The following is a 13,906-nucleotide window of genomic DNA, read 5'->3' as shown; positions in this document are numbered from 1 at the left end:
CGGCAAACTTGTGGGCGATGGAACCTTCCCTTTCTTTGAGAGAAAGAAAGAAGAGAAAATAAAGATATGGAGTCTTACGGCTCGTTATTGCTTACCGGGGGTAGGCGCTGCACAAAGTGTCAGATAATACATGCAAAAAACAGAAAGCATGAAATTGACAGGATGTGCGGAGCACATGAGCTTTATTTATGCACGGGGTCTGCGCCCGGCTTTGTACAAAGGATTACATGCAACAGCGGCAAGACTTGTACAAAAGGTGGTTACCGGAACAGGTTCCGGCAACCGCGCCTTACGGGTAAAACTTACGAAGATGTTCGATGTTCCAGGAGTTGCTCACCGGAATGCCATCTTCGGTCTCAAGGCAGACATCGCCAGGCCTAGTGACTCGCTTCACCCGGTAAGGGCCTTCCCACTTTGGCGTCAACTTGTTGGAATTCTTGGTGGACTGAACGCGCCGAAGAACAAGGTCGCCTTCCTCGAGACTTCTGGCATTAACTTTGCGGCTATGGTAGCGGCGCAAAGCTTGCTGGTATCGAGCAGCTCGTACAGCAGCCTGAACACGGTCTTCCTCAAGGAGCAGCGCGTCATCTTGTCGCAGCTGCCCTTGCTCGAGCTCATCATAAGCGAGCAATCGAGGCGACCCGTATACGAGTTCCGTGAGGAGAACTGCCTCTGCTCCATAGACTAGAGCGAAAGGTGTCTGGCCAGTGGCTCGATTTGGCGTCGTCCTGATCGACCAAAGAACCACCGGCAGCTCCTCAATCCAGTTCTTTCCGCACTTGCGCAGCCTATCGAAAGTCCTGGTCTTGAGCCCGCGCAGCAATTCAGCATTCGCCCTCTCCGCTTGACCGTTGCTTCTCGGGTGAGCAACAGAAGCGAAGCAGACCTTGGCGCCAAGATCTTGGACGTATTGCATGAAGGTGTGGCTCGTGAATTGCGTGCCGTTGTCGGTGATGATCCTGTTAGGGATCCCGAAACGGCAAACAATCGACCTGAAGAACTTGACTGCTGACTGTGATGTCACCTTCCTCACTGCTTCCACTTCTGGCCACTTTGTGAACTTGTCGATTGCAACGTACAAGTACTCAAATCCCCCGACAGCTCGGGGAAAGGGGCCGAGGATGTCGAGCCCCCAGACCAAAAATGGCCAGGATAAAGGGATCGTCTGGAGAGCTTGAGCTGGCTGGTGTATCTGCTTGGAATGGAACTGGCACGCTTCACACTTGGTTACTTGTGCAGTTGCATCCTGGAGGACTGTCGGCCAAAAGAAACCTTGCCGGAATGCTTTGCCGGCAAGTGCTCTTGCGCCAATGTGGTGACCACATATGCCTCCATGTATCTCCGCCAACAGCTTTTGTCCGTCTTCCCGGGGAATACACTTCAATTTCACGCCGTTGAGTCTTCTTCTGTACAGTGTGTTGTCGACAAACTGGTACATACTTGACTGCCGGGCTACTCTTTCTGCTTCTTCTTGCTCTTCGGGAAGTTCTCCTGTCTGAAGGAAACGAACAATCTGCTGTGCCCATGCTGGAGCTTGCGGCTCGACAACAAGGACTAAAGGCACATATGCTGCTGCGCGAACATCCGCTTCTACGGCGAGAACTTGCGACTGAGCCGGAGCTTGACTTTCCCCGGCAAGCTTGCCGGAGCAAAACTTGTCGGGAGCGTCTGCTTCAACGGAACAAACCCTAGAGCTTGCCGGAGCAGACTGCTCCTCAGCACTCTTGGTGTTGATCTTGGGGACCTCCTTGGCGGCGGCTTCGGGGAGCTCTGCCGGAAAATAGTCACCAGAAATCAACTTCCTCTTCTTGCTCTGTCCGGTCGATGGCGTTACAGACGATCAAGTCAGTTTGAGCACAAAGATCCCTGGTTCCACAGGTAACTTAAGTACGGCGCACTTTGATAGGCCATCGGCAATGTCGTTTTGAGCTCTTGGAACATGTTCCATCTGTAGGCCGTCAAAGTGCTCTTCTAACTTTCTCACTTCATCAACGTAAGCTTCCATCAACGGACTCTGATAATTCTTGTTCACTTGGCGGACGACGAGCTACGAGTCACCCCTGACAATGAGCTTCTTGATCCCAAGGTCTGCTGCGATCCTGAGACCGGCAAGCAAACCTTCATACTCTGCAGTATTGTTAGTTGCTTGCTCCTTGGGAAAGTGCATCTGGACTACGTACTTGAGGTGCTCTCCGGTGGGTGCAACAAGTAGCACGCCCGCACCGGCGCCTTGCAGCGAGAAGGCACCATCAAAGTACATCAGCCACTCTTTGCTTGCTTTCTTGACGGGATGCTCGTTTCTGGGATTTCTTCATCTGGTGTTGGCGTCCATTCTGCTATGAATTCTGCCAATGCTCTGCTCTGGATAGTTGAGGTACTCTCAAACTTGAGGCCAAAGCTTGACAGTTCCAGTGCCCACTCGACAATCCTGCCTGTTGCTTCTGGATTCTGCAGTATCCTTTTCAGCGGAAAACGAGTGACAACTGCGATCTCATGTGCTTGGAAGTAATGGCGCAGCTTTCTCGAGGCCATGAGAAGGCTGAAAAGCAATTTCTGCACACCAGAATACCTTGATCTAGCCCCCTGCAGAAGGGAACTGACAAAGTAAACTGAGCGCTGCACCATTTTCTTCTGTATCTCCTTATGCGCCTGCGCAGATCCATCTTTGTCGGGACCAGAGCTTGTCGGTGAAGCCCCCTGCTTGTCGCTGGATGCATCTGCCGTGGTTGCTGGCTCATCATCCGCCTCCCTCTCCGCTACTAACGCAGCACTAACCACTTGATTGGTTGCCGCTATATATAGCAGCAACTTCTCTTGTGGCTTAGGTGCGACAAGTGTTGGAGTGGAGGATAGGTACCTCTTTAAGTCCTGCAGCGCAGCCTCCGCTTCCGGAGTCCATTTCATTGGACCTGCCTTTTTCAATATTTTGAAAAATGGCAGGGCGCGCTCGGCAGACTTAGAGATAAACCTGCTGAGAGCAGCCACACAACCGGCAAGTCTTCGTACATCCTTGACGCGCTTTGGTGCTTCAATCTGCTCAATGGCCTTGATCTTGTCGGGATTGGCTTCAATTCCCCGCTGAGACACGAAGAACCCAAGAAGCTTGCCGGAGGGGACTCCAAACACACACTTCTCGAGGTTAAGCTTGAGGTTGATCTTGCGCAGATTTGCAAAGGTCTCATCCAAATCCTGAATCAGAGTCGCCTTGTCCTTGCTCTTGACCACTATGTCATCCATGTAAGCTTCTACATTTCTGTGTATTTGCGGCTCAAAAGCGTCATGGACTACCCTTGCAAATGTAGAACCAGCATTCTTTAATCCGAAAGGCATCCGTACAAAACAGTATGTGCCACATGGAGTGATGAATGCGGTCCTCTCCTCATCCTCTTCTGCTATGAAGATCTGATGGTATCCTGAATATGCGTCAAGAAATGAAAGCAAATCACATCCGGCCGTGGAGTCAACAATCTGGTCAATGCGCGGCAAGGGAAATGGGTCTTTGGGACAAGCTTTATTAACATCGGTAAAGTCGATACAAAGCCTCCATTTCCCGTTTGCCTTGTGCACGACTACAGGATTAGCCAACCACGTAGGATGGAGCACTCCTCTGACAAGGCCTGCTGCTTCCAACTTCTTGATTTCTTCTGCTATGAATTCTTGTCGCTCCACTGCTTGTTTCCTGACTTTCTGCTTGACGGGCCGCGCATGAGGACAGACGGCGAGATGGTGCTCGATTACTTTCCTGGGAACACCAGGGATGTCAGACGGTTGCCACGCAAACACATCGACATTTGCCCGCAGGAAAGCAACGAGCGCGCTTTTCTATTTAGGGTCGAGAGTGGCACTGATGGTGAAGGTACCACCAGTGCCGTCCTCCTTGGCAGACACCTTCTTGGTCTCTGGCGGAACTTCCATCGTCTTCTTACACTTGCCGGTGGAGCTCAATGGTGCGTCCTCGACGGTAGCGCAGCACTCCAAAGAGGTGCGCTTGCCGGAGTGGGCATCAGAGCTCTTGTCGGACTTGGTCTTCTTCTTCCCCCCGGGAGCTTCAGCGGCAAGTGACTTGCGTTCTGTTGCGGCTGCTGCTTCCCGGTAGATCTTGTCGGTGCAGATAAGAGCATCCTTCTTGTCGCCAGGGACAGAGATGACACTTATCGGGCCTGGCATCTTCAGCATGTTGTATGCATAGTGAGAGGCTGTCATGAATTTGGCGAGCGCTGGACGGACGAGTATCCCATTGTAAGGCAATGGAAAATCAGCAACGTCAAAAGTGACCCTCTCAGTCCTGAAGTTCAACTCACTGCCAAATGTCACTGGCAACGTGATCTTTCCCTTCGGCTTGCTCCTTCCTGGATTGATTCCTTGGAATGTGCCGGTCTCTTCGAGCTCGCTGTCAGGGATCTGGAGTTTCTAGAGTACCGCGGAGGAGATCAGGTTCAAGCCGGCCCCGCCATCAACTAGCATCTTAGTGACCTTGAGGTTGCGGATAGTTGGTGAAACCAACATCGGCAAGCACCCGACCGCAGTTATGCGATCGGGGTGGTCCTCAATATCAAAGATGATAGGCGTGCTGGACCATTTCAGAGGCTTGCGTGACTCGATGGGTGGTTCTGCCGCATTGACTTCCCGGACCCACTGCTTGAGCTGGCGGTGTGAAGTATGCAGAGAAGCACCACCGTCAATGCACAGGACCTCTGTGGCTTTCTGGAACTCCTGCTCATCGGTTTCATCATCCTCCATATCTCCATCTTCGTCGTCATATTCATCCTTGTCGCGGCCGCGGGGAGGTCTGTCTCCTTGCCGCTGCTTGGCCTTGTCGCGGCGTCCTCCTCGGCCGGGGCGTTTCTTGCTGGATCCTCCAGCACCTTCCTGGGCCTTCTCCTTGTCGCGTCGCTCGTATTCGGCCTTTTGCTGCTCAACAAGCTGCTCGACTTTCTTGCAGCTCTGGAGGTCATGACCCTTGGTGCGGTGGATCTTGCAGTACTGCTTGCTGGAGCCGTCCTGCTTGTCGGCGACTGCCACAGCCTCCTCGCCGGAGCTACCAGCTTTGGCTTTCTTGGCGCCACCTCCGTTGCCGGACTGCTCGACAACTAGCACATCTTTACCTTTCTTTCTCCTGTTGTTCCACCGCAGGTTTTTCTTTGCCGGGGCAGCATCCTCGCTATCAGATCCTCCTGCTTCTGCATTTTCCCCGGGGAGTTTCCTCCCTTCCTCAGCACGTGCACACTTGTCGGCCAGGGCATATAGCTCACTGACGTCTCTGATCTTGCACATCGCCATCTCCTCCCGCATCCTGCGGTTTCGCACGCTCTGATGGAACGCGCTGATGACCGCGGCAGGGTGGACGTCCGGGATGTTGTGCTGTACACGGCTGAATCTCTGAATGAACTTGCGCAGAGACTCTCCTTCCTTCTGGGTGAGCAGATGAAGGTCGCTCTCTTGGTCATGAGGCTTGTGGCCGCCTGTAAAGGCGCCGACAAACTAATGGCACAGATCTGCCCAGGAGGATATGGAGTTTTCCGGCAAGTGCATGAGCCAGGATCTGGGATTGGGCTTCAGCACCAGCGGGAAGTAGTTGGCAAGGATCTTGTCGTCCCGTCCCCCGGCAGCTTGCACCGCAATGGTGTAGATGCTGAGGAACTCCGACAGATGCGTCTTGCCGTCGTACTTCTCTGGTACGTCTGGCTTGAAATTCTTCGTGCTGGGCCACTGGACTTGCCGCAGCTCACGAGTGAACGCAGGGAAACCTACCGCGTACGGCAAGTCGCCTGGTTCCCCTGGCGCATGCATGTCGACAGTGGGCCCAGCGCGCTGGTCCGATTGACGCCGCGCTTCTCTTCGGCGCTCGATGCGAGTACGAGCGTCCTCTTGCTGTTGTTCGTGAAGAACTTGGCGCTGATCGCGACGAGCTCGTGGATCTGATGACGCAGTGGAGTCGTTGTCGAGGTGGATCCAGCGAGTCGGCGATCTTGGCCTTCGGGGCGGAGAGTGCACGGTGGTTGCACCCCCATCGGCTTTGTCGCCATCGGCTTGTTCCTGGCAGTCTTGCCGCGGCTTCGATGTGCTCGCTTGCCGTGGAGTGTCGTCGTTGGCGAAGCCGATGAGACTCTGAATGGTGGCCCTTCATTCGTCGATCTTGTCCGCCGTTGGAGGGTAATCCAGGAGCAGTTGAGCTCGTGCCAAAGCTTCTACCGGAGTGGAGGGTGGCAGTGGCGAACGGTGCGAGGAGCGGGATATGCTCGGACTTCCAACTGGGTTGGAAGGAGCAGTATCCCGTCCAGGCGACCGTGTCTTGCTCGTGCCAGCATGCTGGCGCGCATGCTGGTCTTGAGCGCCCCGAGATCCACCAGCTCGATCTTGATCCAACGAATGTATGGTACCGCGAGTACCATGACGCTGTCGGTCCCGCGCCTCCTGGGATGGGCGCGGTGCATGCACGGACGCCGAGGTCTGCGCCGCCTTGTCCTTGGACCTGGCAGCACCGTGAGCTCCCTCATCGACACCCGTTCTTCCGCCGGCGTCTACCCCACCACCTGTTTGCTCCGGTGGCGGTGGGTTCGACGCGGACGGAGCAGCCACCTCCGAAGCCTTCTTCTTCGGTGGCATGTCGATGAAGAAGATGAAGATCTAGCTCGCGTGAATGCCGGATCAGGTTCACACAACCTCGACGCCCCCTACCTGGCGCGCCATAGATGTCGGGAAAGTGATCCACGAGCACCTATGGGGCCGGCGGACCGGGCCCCTTTCGGTTCGGCGGTGGGCGGAGATCGCACAAAGAGCAGATCGAGGCGAAGCACACGAGCGATTTACCCAGCTTCGGAGCTCTCCGGAGAGATAAAACTCCTACTGCTGCTTGTCTGATTGTATTGAGTTCTTGCTCGGGAGCACTGGGTGCTACAGTACACTCTAGCTGCTAACAAGACCGAGCGTGAGTGTTTTCTGGTTTCAAACCCCCCTCTACGTTGCGCATGGGCCTCCTTTTATATGCTCAAGGGGTCACCGACAGGTGGCAACGTAGATAAGGGCAAAAATGGAAAAGGACTTGCGGTTGGTACAACTACTTGTACAGTGTATCATACCTAACCCTGACGGCAGGGGACAAAGGCATTAAATGCCCGTCTGTGTCGCCCAAATAGTGCATAAAAGGGACCGTCAGGGGCGCCACCGCTTGCCACGATGGCAATCTTGTCATCTCCGCTTGCCACCTCGCACCGCTGGCTGCACAGCCTCTTGCCACGCGTGCCTGGGACGGTCCCAGGACGACACGTTGGTGGATGTGCTGGAGCGCGGGTGCAGAGTGGTAGCTTGCCGCGGCAAGCGTCTTGTCACGGTCGTTGTCTTGTCGCGTCCGGAAGCTTGTCGCTCACCGGGCCTTGCCGTGACGCGTGGCGCGTCGCGGCAAGTTCCTTGAAATGCCTTGGTTGGCCTTCCCGGCAAGCTACTCTTGCCGGGGCCTTGTCTCCTTGGCTTAAACACTTTGTTCTTGAATGGCTCCAGAGGAACCACGGAGGACCTTGACGGTCACCCGGCAAGCCTTGCCGCGGGGTGCTGCGACTGCCCGTGCACAAGTTCGGGATACTAGGGTACCCCTACTCTAGTACACCGACATCCGGTCAATAACCAATAGCGGAACCTGGATGCTTATATTAGCTCCTACATATTCTACGAAGATCTTTATCGGTCAAACTGCATAACAACATACGTTGTTCCCTTTGTCATCGGTATGTTACTTGCCCGAGATTTGGTCGTCGATATCCTCATACCTAGTTCAATCTCATTACCGACAAGTCTCTCTTTACTTGTTCCGTAATGCATCATCCCGTAACTAACTCATTAGTCACATCGCTTGCAAGGCTTATAGTGATGTGCATTACCGAGAGGGCCCAGAGATACCTCTCTGATACACGGAGTGACAGATTCTAATCTTGATCGATGCCAACCCAACAAACACCTTCGGAGACCTGTAGAGCATCTTTATAATCACCTAGTTACGTTGTGATGTTTGATAGCACACAAGGTGTTCCTCCGATATTCGGGAGTTGTATAATCTCATAATCAGAGGAACATGTATAAGTCATGAAGAAAGCAATAGCAGTAAAACTAAATGATCATTTATGATAAGATAACGGATGGGTGTTGTCCATCACATCATTATCTAATGATGTGATCTCGTTTATCAAATGACAACACATGTCTATGGTTAGGAAACTTAACCATCTTTGATTAACGAGCTAGTCAAGTAGAGGCATACTAGGGACACTCTGTTTGTCTATTATTCACACATGTACTAAGTTTCCGGTTAATACAATTCTAGCATGAATAATAAACATTTATCATGATATAAGGAAATATAAATAACAACTTTATTATTGCCTCTAGGTCATATTTCCTTCAAACTTGATTTGCTACGTACAACAATTTCTTCTTATGTTCTCTGCTTGATAAGAACTTCGGAGTGATTCTTTGTCACACGTTGAGGGGTTGTTATATGATTCAATTGTAGCATTGTTGAGAGATCGCACTAGTGAAAGTATGAACCCTAGGACTTATTTCCAAGCATTGCAATATTGTTTGTGCTCCGTTTCATCACTTGCTACCTTGTTGTTTGTATATTTTTAGATTACAAAAAACCTATATCTACTATCCATACTACACTTGTATCACCATCTCTTCACCGAACTGGTGCACCTATACAATTTACCATTGTATTGGGTGTGTTGGGGACACAAGAGATTTTTTTGTATTTGATTGCAGGATTGTTTGAGAGATACCATCTTCATCCTACGCCTCCCACGGATTAATAAACCTTAGGTCATCCACTTCAGGGAAATTTGTTAATGTCCTACAAAACTCTACGCTTGGAAGCCCAACACGAGTCTACAAAAATAAGTTGTGTAGTAGACATCAGCTATCAAGTTCTAACCCATGTCCAATGTCTTCTATTACAGGCTCATAGGAGTCCTAGGTGGCTAACACCTTACCTATGACTAAGCTTCTCTCTAGCCGAGTAAGCTGCCTTGCTGTCCTGCTCTCCTTCAACCTAATCTTACAAGTAGATGAATGTCAATTCTGGAAAGATATGGCTGGATTTGGTCTTTATCATCATGGCTAGTTTTATTTCTTCTATAGAAATTGATCCTTGTCAACTAAGCACTTGACAAGCAATTTGAAACAACAATTGGAGTAGTTGGATTTAACCTAAAACTAACCTCGTTTAATTATTGGTTTTAGCAAGAGCTAGTGCTGGTTTAGAATGGTTTTGGAGATATTCCTATTGCTTTGACTTTGGTCTCTTTCTTGCTGGTCTCTACTTCTCTCTTTGATTCACTTTTGACTAGACTTGCTGGACTTGTCGCTATACTGTGAACTAAACCTGGTACGTTTGGCCTTTATGGTTACTATTCCATTTGCGCACTGTTGGCTCTCTACTAGTATTTACTGAACAACTTATTGTAATTGGGATTTGGCTAATGTTTCCAAATTCCTAAGTGCTAGCTCCTAGGGGAATGTTAAATTTTAACATAACCAAATCGTTCCTTTGTCGTTTTGTTTGTTTGTTTTGCTTAAGAAGATGACCTAGGGGAATTATTTTATGGTTTGTTGAACGTTTTTCAAAAATAATTACAAATACAAAAAAACAGGGGCGTCCTGCACCGCACATGGACTGCCCAAAAGGGCGCCGGGGGGGTGTGGAGGGAGTGCGGCTGCCTAGTTTGGCAGGCTCGTTTTATCTTTCTTACCGTTTCATCACTATGAGAACGAAAGGTAATTTCAAGCCCAGTCCATTTCAATAATTACATATTCTGGACCCTGAAAAATAGACATATCCCTCAATTAATGCAAAAGTACAATTCCAATGCCCGCAAAAAAAGTACAGTTCCAATTGGAATTTAAGAAACTACGCAGCGCAAAATAGGAGGTCCCAACAAAACCCTAATAGGAGGGACCTCCTATATGCCACTTGCTGCGGCAAACTGGCAGTGATTCACACAGGAGGCAACTCAACTGGGTCGGCCCATTCACTGTCCTTCGCGAGATGAAATATCAAAAAAAGAAGAACACGCGACCTGCGAGTGATGCGCATGATGCACTGGCCACTGAAAACAGTTCACGTAATAATAATCCCATAAAGTAAGTTGGCGAGGGATCGAACAAAAGACCTCCCACCTGGTATCCATAGCCAGTTCAGTAACTGAGGTTTTGTATGTAAAAGGGCAGCCAAGCCTATATGAACTATAAAAAAACGCATCAGATCAAAACTTTTTAAAAACAATTCAATGTGGTTTTAAAAACTATACTTTTTGAAACGCAAACATTATTTGGGAAACTAAAATAAAAATAAAAACAAATTGGAACAAAAATTGAATATGAGAACATTTTTTTTAATATGAACTACTTTTGTAAACGCAAAATATATTTTTTAAACAGTATCAAAATTGAAACGTGAATATTTTGCAGAATTACGAATCTCGAGAATTTTTTGTACTTGCGAATTAAATTTGAGAACATGAACATTTTTTGAATTTGTGATTTTTTTTAAAACTATACCATTTTTGAATATGTAAACAAATAAGAAAACAGTACCATTTTTTGAAATTCAAAAAAATAATTTGTGGACAAAAATTAAACATGCGAACATTTTTTGAATTGTGAACAAATTCTAAAACATGAAAATGTTTTGAATATGTGAAACAAATTTTGAAAACGAAAATATTATTGTATTTGGGAACATATTTGGAAAGTAAGGAGATTCTTTGAAATTCCTGAACATTTATTAATTTGTGACCAAAAACTGGAAGCGGGAACTTTTATTTTGAAATTCCAAAATATTTTCCAATTTGTGAACAAAATTTAAGCATGTGAAACTTCTTTGAATTTGTCAAATTTTTTTGGAGATGGGAAATTTATTCGGAATTATTTTTTTCTGGTTGTGTACAAAATTTAAAAAGCTGAACATTTTTTGAATTTCCAAAGATTTTTTAAAATGAAACAAAAAAAATTTGAAATTCTATTTTTTTGGAATTTCAGAACAAAAATTGAAAATAGGAACATTTTTTGTAAAATGAAAAATAAATTGTAGAATGGGACAATTTTTTAATTGTTTGAACATTTTTTGAAAAAGAAAAGTAAGTTTGAGAAATGAAAATGACAAACAGAAAAACAGGAAAGAAAAAAGAAAAAAAGAAAAAAAGAAAAATCTAAAGAAAATAAACACAAAAAGGGGAAATTAGAGAAAATAAAAAAATAAACAGGAAGAAACTAAAAAAACAAAAGAGAAACAGAACAGAGAAAAAAACAGTTCAGGAACCTTCTAGAGGTTTCCAAAACCATAAAAAACAGGCTGGGAACCTCTAGGTTCCCAAAACCAGAACGCTGGAAACGCTTAAATGGGCTGGCCCAATCGCCAAATGCGGCGAATAGGATTTTCGCTAACAGGCAGCACGCACCGGGGATCCTATAATGCGCGTACCGGGCATTTCCTATTTAGCGCCACACGTGCCGGTTTTAGTTGTTTCCGCAAACCGGCGCCTCCGATTTTAGTTGTTTCCGCAAACCGGCGCCTGCAACGGTGCTAGGTGGGCAGTCCCATCAAAGTTCTTTTAGTCTGTCTTTAATCCTGCAAAAAACAAATGCGTGCTGCATGCGATTCGAACCCGCAACCCACCTTTCCTACTTGGGATAGTGCAACCATCGCGCCAGCTAACTGGAATCCGTTAAAATTGTACTTTCTCATTCTCGTATTCTTTATTTTCCCTATGTCCTTTCCTTTTTCTTTTTCTTTTTTCTTTACCATGTTCTGTTTTTCTTTTTTTCCTCCTGGTTCGTTGAATTCTTTGCAAATATGTGAATCTTTCTTTTAAATCCATGTTTTTTAAATCCGATGGACTTTTCCTGAAATCCGATGAACTTTTTTCCAAATCGATCAACGTTTTTTCAAATTCGGTGACCTTTTTCGAAAATTGGTGAACTTACTTTATAACTTTGGTGAACTTTTTCTAAATTTTGATGAACTTTTTTCAAATTCGGTGAACGTTTTTCTAAATTTGATGAAATTTTTTCAAATTTGATGAACTTTTTTCAAAATTCGGTGAACTTTTTTCAAATTCGATGAACTTTTTTCGCATTTCATGAACTTTTTTCCAAAATCGATGAACTTCTTTCACATTTTTGTGAACTTTTTTCTAAATTGATGAACTTTTCTTATCATATTGGAAGAACTTTTTTCAATATTTGATGATCCTTTTTTTCATAAAAAGTTAGTTGTACTACGTAATAAATAACGCGCATACAATAGTTCTTAAAGAATACGTGTTGCTCTCAGTCATAGTCGTCTAGAGGGCGTAGTGGTTAGCTGAACCACGGATCAAAGCAGGGACCTGAGTTCAAGTCTTATGCTCGGAAGTTTTTTGCGAAACTTTTTCCGCAAAAACAGCTTCCGCGCTGGTGCATTCGTGGGCCGGCCCACTTGGCTTTGCTATAGGCGCCGGTTGACGTTCGCGGTGCCGAACGTGCTGAATAGGAGCTCCCCGCGTACCGCGCCCGCGAGCGCCGTGGCGCGTACCCCCCTCGCCCGCTGCTATTTCTATGGGCTGGCCCATTTCGGGGTTTAACGCCAACCGGTTTTGAGAAGGTTCTACAACCTTCCCTGAACCCGTTTTTTTTATTTTCTTTCGGTTTTTCTTTTTCTTTTTTTTTCTTTTTCTTTTTTTTTCTTTTCATTTTTTCTCTACTTTTATGTTTTCATTTTTATTCTTTTTTTTAATTTCCGAAGATCTATTAATTCACGATTTGTTTCTAAAATCATATTCTTTGAATGATGAACATTTTTTCCAAAATCGTGGTTTTATTTTTACTAAATTATTACTCTTAAATTATGAGAATTTGTTTTGAAACTGTGAACATTTTTTTAAAACTCATGAACATTTTTTTAATCATGAACATTTTTTTTAGAAATTTGTGAACATTCTCTTAAGTCATGAACATGTTTTTCAAATCATGAACAATTTTTTGAAATAATGAACATTTTAAAATTAAAACTACTTTTTCAAAATCATGAAGATTTTTTCCAAATTCGTGAACATTTTTAGAATTAGCGAACATTTTTTTGAATCAAGAACATTTTTTCCAAATTCGTGATCATTTTTTTGAATCATGGACATTTTTTCCAAATTCGTGAACATTTTTCGAATTAGCGAAGATTTGTTTGAATTTTTTTAATTTTGATTTTTTTTAAGTTTGTGAACTTTTTTCACAAATTCGCAAACAGTTTTTGAATTCCAGAGCATTTTTCTGTAATCATGATTTACTTATTTTGTGAACATTTTTCAATTTCACGAACATTTTTTTGAAATCATGAACATTGATTTAAATTCATGAACATTTTTAAATTTTGTGAGCATTTTTTGCCAAACTCATGAACAATTTTTGAATTACCGAGCATCTTTTTGGAAATCATGATTTTTTTTTGAAATCGTGATTGTTTTATTGAAAATTAACAAATTTTCTGAAATTTAGGACCTTTTGATATCCTGAATTAGTGAAAAAAAGGAAAAAAAAGAAAAGGAAAAAAAAGAAAAAAGAAACATCCGCAAAAAAAAACAGGCGATGTCCCGGCCACACATGGGTCGGCCCATAAGGGGAGCAGGGGATGCGTGCCCGCTTCCTTCGCAACGCGTGCTGCGCCCTATAGGCGCTCCCGGCAGGCACGTTAAAAAAATATTGAGGAGCTGACATAGGGGCGCTATTGACAGGCTTTGGTGGTTGGTTTGCAGGTCGGGGTTTACCCGGGCCTAAAGGGCCACCATCCCCCATCCTCCGGCACGAGGGCCGTGAGGTTCCGCGGCCACAGATGGACCATATCCGAAAGAATAAACGAGCCCTGCAGAGCCCTCCATTATAAACGCCA

This window comes from Triticum dicoccoides, chromosome 3B (assembly GCF_002162155.2).
Source record: "Triticum dicoccoides isolate Atlit2015 ecotype Zavitan chromosome 3B, WEW_v2.0, whole genome shotgun sequence".
NCBI lineage: Eukaryota > Viridiplantae > Streptophyta > Magnoliopsida > Poales > Poaceae > Triticum > Triticum dicoccoides.
The sequence above is the reverse complement of the archived record's forward strand: the minus strand, read 5'-3'. Positions refer to the sequence as shown.